The sequence below is a fragment of the Phalacrocorax carbo genome, chromosome 7 (genome assembly GCF_963921805.1).
Source record: "Phalacrocorax carbo chromosome 7, bPhaCar2.1, whole genome shotgun sequence".
Taxonomy (NCBI): Eukaryota; Metazoa; Chordata; class Aves; order Suliformes; family Phalacrocoracidae; genus Phalacrocorax; species Phalacrocorax carbo.
In genome coordinates, this window is record NC_087519.1 from 2,819,384 (window position 1) to 2,825,383 (window position 6,000).

Genomic DNA, 6,000 nt, shown 5'->3' on the forward strand with positions numbered 1-6,000 from the left:
ATCTAGAGTTCTCATTTACCCTCTGCTTGTCTTGCAGCATTCATTTGTCCGCAGAATTTCTTCATTAAGTGTCTAAAACCATTTAGTTTCCATCAGTTGATGCCACTTGTGAACTGAAGCTGAAAACCTGAAGCCGTACAAACATAGTGGGACTCTGCCTACGACACGCACCGGAACTCAGAGTCCTCAATGCTGACTTCTTTAAAGCCAAATTTCCCTTCACGACTAATGTGTTAAACTCTACAAGTAGCCAAAATGAACCACCGCCCCTAAAATACCTAGTGGTTCCTTGTCACAACCTGAACCAGGAGGAGCAGCCAGCCAGCGGCTGGTACGCCAAGGTGTACCACAGCATCTCACAGTGTCCACTCCAGCCCCAACTCCCTCTTCTGTCTCTCAATACCAACACAGGAGCAGGCTTCGGCCCTTCTTGGTGAAGAATCCCAAGACCTCTAGTTAAGGTTCAGTTGAGACAATGCGGGCGCATGCCCCATCCAGTTGTAGGACACAGATCAGAGCCTCTCCCATAGAGTATCGAACCAGCTTTCTGGGTTGTTAAATTTTGTTCCTCTACTGCCTGGTTTGGTTCAGATTTAAATGCAGTGCTAGCATCTAAGTTCAGCTCTATTGCGAAAGCCCCTATCAGTGCCTGGCAGTTCTTCACATTTCCGAGACAGCTCATCAAGTTAATGCAGGCTGCTATGTCTCTTCCTCCCAGTTTGACGTTACCCACAAACAGTAAAACTTTTCCTATTCAATTCTCTTGCTACTCTTGAAAAGGCTGAAACAATGTGGTAAAAAAGCTCCACCATAGTACAGTTGGACTTCAGTAGGAGAGTTTATTTCTTGTGCTTTTTATTACCTTGCTGCCATTTCCTAGCCATAAGCTAGAAATGTTAAATTATAAAAAATACAATATTAATCAACCAAGTAAGTTGCCAGTTCTGATTCTGGATAGAAAAATGGACAAAGAAGTAATCAAAGACTTACCAAAAAAGCAGATGGCTGGAGAGCGCTTCTGGCAGTAATGCTATTCGCACATAGGACCACTTGAGTTTAACAAATTGGACAACAGAGAGAGTACTGAAATGGAAATTGGGGCTCTACTCCATTCAAATTCTTCAAAATGTTTGTTTTGGATTTGTACCTCTGCTGCAATTTACAACTCTAGATTAGATACAGCAAGAGTAATATTCTTGACTAGAAGAAAAACAGAATGACTAAGCCATTTGCCAAATCACACAGATTGTCTCCCTGTATACAAATAATACCAACGTATAAATGGTTTCCTAAATAAAACCTAGTACTAAACGTGTCTTTTACGAACACAGCAATAAAGCTCTACCAGTTGTTAGAGCACAAGACACTTCCTTGACTGAAAATGCAAAACTTCTTCAAGCAAGGCCCATATCCACATGCAGACACGTGTAAGTTCTATCAGCATGGAAAAGAAACGCACAGCAATTTGAGATTTCACGGTCATCTCCTTCCAGCAGAGACCTCCCATTTCAAGTGAGACTACATCCCAAAGCTGCTTGTTCTCAAAGCCTGCCCTTCACTGCTAACGAACAAGGGCAGTTGTTTCTAACTGTAGCCAGTTTTGAGAACACAAGGCGTAGTACAATACTTCCTATTCGATCACGGAGGGCAAATCACTCAAACTATGTTAGTTACATCAAGACAAAGGCACATAGGTAGTAGATGACACCAAAAAAAAGGAAGAAAAAAGACGCACTCCATCAGTCTTACTGCAAGAAATCTGTTGCCTAAGTGTTTAACAGAAAAAACATGAAGGCCTTTGTCAGTGAGATGCCAGTTGCAGCTTAAAGTAAATGTATGGCCAAATATGACGTCAACTACCACAACCAAAAATTAAGAAGAAAGTTCTGCCAGTCTCGGGGACCAGTCACTCACCAGGGAACCGGTGGTTTTATACGCACGCCTTCCTGAAGAATCCAAAAATAACATTTTTCCATAGAGCAGAAATTCCTGTAGTGTTCACGCTCTTCGTTTCAGTAATGTTGCAATCCAAAGTGCCAGCCCTCTGTAATGAGGTAATCCGACAATGTAATTTGTAGTATTTTATTCTGTCAAAATTGATCTTAGTATTTCTATAGCAACTAGATCAAAACAAAAGATGGAGCAGACAGAATAAGTCTCTCCCTGCCACCACCCAGATTTTTATATAAATACATATGTATATATATAGAAAGCATTACACATGTATAAAGTTAACGTTCATGATTCATCATTAAACAATGCTAGAAAAACAGCACTGGAGAAATAGCACCACAGTAGGATAACATTTAAAAAAAAGAAATGCTAGCAAATGCGTAAACTGACACCAATAAAATATTTAAAAAGTAATTGTTCAATTATCAAACACCTGGGAACAGAGTAGATCTTTCCCATTAAATCCAGTCAGGAAAAGATATTATCCTGTTCTGACTGGGACAGATGGAAGTGAACACTGGCTTTGCTGATGTGAGGTGAAGAATATGGTGTGTTCCCCACCACCACCCCCTGCTGAGAAAATCACATTTTAACCATTGCTATTAGCATATTAATGTTTAAGAAATCTTGACTGCCATTTAGCTACCTAAGCTTAGTTTTGCAAGTGCTGCATGCAAACGTCTTGTTTATTTTAGTGCCCTTGTAGGAGAGGAGCTGAGTCCAGATGCTGCGATTCCAAAACACGTAGGAAAACTCTGGATGTGGAACCCAATGCCACGTCCAATCAATTAGTGTGATTAATAGCAACACCACCCAGCCCCTTCCTTTGGAAACAAAGATTGATCCATTGTAACGGTGGGATTAAAAACTTGATTTTCCTACAGACCGCTTCAGCTTAACGTCAGAATAGATCCTCATTATTTCTTAGGAGATTTTAGTTCGATCCTGAATGGAGATTGCCAAACACACACTGCGTACACACACACACCTGCAAGCTTCACGTGTAAGCACGCGTGTCCCAAAGCAGCCACACGGTTCCTAACTTGGGCTTTAAGGAGAGGATGAACCTCTCCTAACATGTGACAAGTACTTGCTTCTAGAAATCTGTGCAGTGTCCAAGAACAATTTTCTGACTACCGCGTAGTGTCACTCACAGCCTCCACTATAAAAACATGAGACGGTTTTAGGCAGATGCCTAAAATGGCCGGGAGGGCATTTCTGAGAATGGCATGTCAGCTGGGAAGAGGATGATATACTCACTTCTGTTGTGCTGTATCGCTGCAGGTCCAGCCACGGTTTTGCTGCTGGCTGCCATCTGCGGAGGTCACCATGTACCTGCTTCCCAAGCACGCTGTATCAGCCATGGTAAGGGATTCTGGCTGGAAGGCAGTTTGTCTTCTAGGCCAACTGCTTGTTAAGAAAAAGAGAGAATGTAAAGTTAGAGAAATGCTGCTCATTTAAAAGAAAAACACTCCCAAAAGCAGGATATTTCTTTGATCCCAAGCTCTCCTGCTAGAAAATAGAATTCCCCCAACAGTTTCAGAAGGTGGGTACGATGGGCAAAAAATTCTTGGCGAATACAGGAATAAAATTGTGCGCACACATAATTTGAAGCATAGGGATGTTTCCACAGATTACTCACCCTCCTAAAATGAAACACACTCAAGTCTTTCACCTGAGTAAAGACCCTGACCCCGCGAAGCACTCTTCCACTTGATGGCAATTCCCTCGAGTAATGACAGTGAAGAATTCAGTACTGGCAGAGGCTGAACTATATATTCATACTGAAATCGCAGATGCTTCTGTAATAACTTCTGTGCATACAAGGTCTTGTAATATGGGCATTTCAAAGCTTATCTTACAGCTGGTACAGACGTTGGCACGTCTTTAGTTGACTATAGTTATAAAAAAGTATGCAACGAGCTATTACCTTTTTTTAACGCAGAAGTCATTGATCTGCTGCTACAGCAGGAGATGCAAAATGCATTTTTAGGCAAGAGTGTTTAAGAAGTATAAAAATAAATGAAACTGCGGTTTTCTTCCTAATTATCACCAGTTTCTGACTGTCAGAGAAGATGTACCTTTTCCCCGTGAAACCCCTCATTACCCCTTCCTTCCAATAAAGGTAATCGACATTAAACTTAAAAGTTGCCGTCCGCATCCAGTTTACAGGCTTTACCATCCTGCCCTTTGAAATGGAGTCTTGTACAAGGAAATTGGAGATAAAAAAAGTTTAAAAAATAAAAACAGTATTTATGTCTCCCGAATGGGAAGTTTGGAGCAGCAAGGGCAGGAAACGGACTGGGTATTTAAGCTGATTACCCAAGCAAAGTCCTCTGCCTTTTCAGGAGTGCCACGGACCCTCAGTAAAACCATTTAAATTAATTGGAGTTTGGTGCAGGGGGAGGAGGGGAAGATGTCAAATTTTATCTGGAGTGTTAGTGATGGCTGGCTGGAGAGGAGCTTTCAGGCCTGTTAATTGGGCCTGTTTGCTCCAACGCCACAAACACTTTGACATGAAATGTTCTAATAACCCCGCAGCGCAGGTGGCCGCCAGTGTCAGCCGGCTCCTGACAGCCCGGCCAGGCCTGTCTCTTCCACTCAGGGCCCGCTCGGCTGAGCAGGCGGCTTTGGGCCCGGCGGTCATTAACCCAAATATTCTCCGTGGGTAGCTTAGCAACCAATTAAGTAGCCGGGATCTTTCACATTTGTACCAGAAATTCACACAAATAAAAGTCTTTTGGGCCACGCTGGCCTTATAGACATGGATCTTATTATGCTTTTTACCTAATTATCAACTTGGCTTTTTTCTTTATGCATCTGAAAAAGGGCGGACGGCGGTTAAAGGCAAGCTCTGCTGAGCACAACCGGAGCACAGTTTCCTTGGGCAATACTTCCATGGGTGTTTGCATACTTATAAAAATTACATCTTCTCATTCACACTTGCACATAACTGACTAGATAAATAATATTATCATAGCGGGAAGAGCCAGAATTAGAAAGGAAATACTGCGACATTTAGATTTAATCTGGTGAGCATTAGATCATGATTCACTTTGACATAAAAGCTCAAGAGCACATTTAGCTGGGCGAAACACATTACAATGTTTTAAACAAGAAGGAAATAAGTCTAATGTTTCATGGGCTGCGTTATTTGCTGTTGAAATCCTAATAATTGCCCACGCTCTACATTTACATTGTACCTAATGAATTGGTTTTGAATTTCACAAAGCTTCAGCAACAAATTGGAAGGTCTTATTTGCTTCAAACTCTCCAGCAAAGAGGAGTTTTTTAGTAGACTAGCACAGAAAATAGGCAACAAAAAAAAAAACAGGTCTCAAACATCACGGTCCATTTATCTTCGCTGTATTTCACAGCAGTATTTTTAAAGTAAGTATCTTCCTTGATAAAATATTTTTTAAACAAAATATTTTTAAAATTAAGTTTAAATTTTAAATAAAATATTTTGGAAAAATATTTTGTAAATATTTGAACACTGTAAGAAGGACCGGTATCACTATTTTTTCAATATCCACAGTTAAATATCTACAGGCAAATACAGAGCGATGCTTCTCAAAGGCTAGAGCCTGCTCAGGTCTCAGGAATTTTTGCTTTATCAACTAAAACACTGAGTTAACGCTCCATACAAAACAGTGGCTGACTCCACACAAGCTTTACAAGTGGCTTAACCCAATCTTCTGCTTTCTTCTCACCCACACCCACAAGATCCTGCTGCTTCCTTCCCATCACCTTTGCTTTTTGGTGGCCACAGGAAAAAAATAAATCCCCGCAGCCTCCTCCCTGCTCATTCTTGGTCAGATCAGCTGACAAAGCAGTGGATCGTTTCAGACGATAGCACAGTCCTGCACTGACTTAAAGACTAACCTGAAACGGCAGGTTCCAGATGTACGTTTTACATGGCACATAACTAGGCCCAGCTGCACCTTCCAACCATGCCTTGCCACCAACAGCCCCCAGCGCTCTCTCAACAAGACAGGATATACTCCATTTCACCTCTGAGATTCATAGGAGCAAGTTAGAAATGTC

At 41.6% G+C, this 6,000-nt stretch overlaps 1 long non-coding RNA gene across 1 annotated transcript in view; it reads right to left on the minus strand.

The window, feature by feature from the left end:
- Positions 1–3,359, minus strand: part of LOC135314258 (uncharacterized) — a 113,389-nt gene extending 110,030 nt beyond the window's left edge. The window contains exons 1-2 of the long non-coding RNA XR_010373697.1: positions 3,214–3,359; positions 1,915–2,044 (exon numbers count right to left, since the gene is read on the minus strand). This is a non-coding gene — a long non-coding RNA (uncharacterized LOC135314258). The remainder of the gene's footprint in view (positions 1–1,914; positions 2,045–3,213) is intronic.
- Between the last annotated feature and the right edge of the window lie 2,641 nt (positions 3,360–6,000).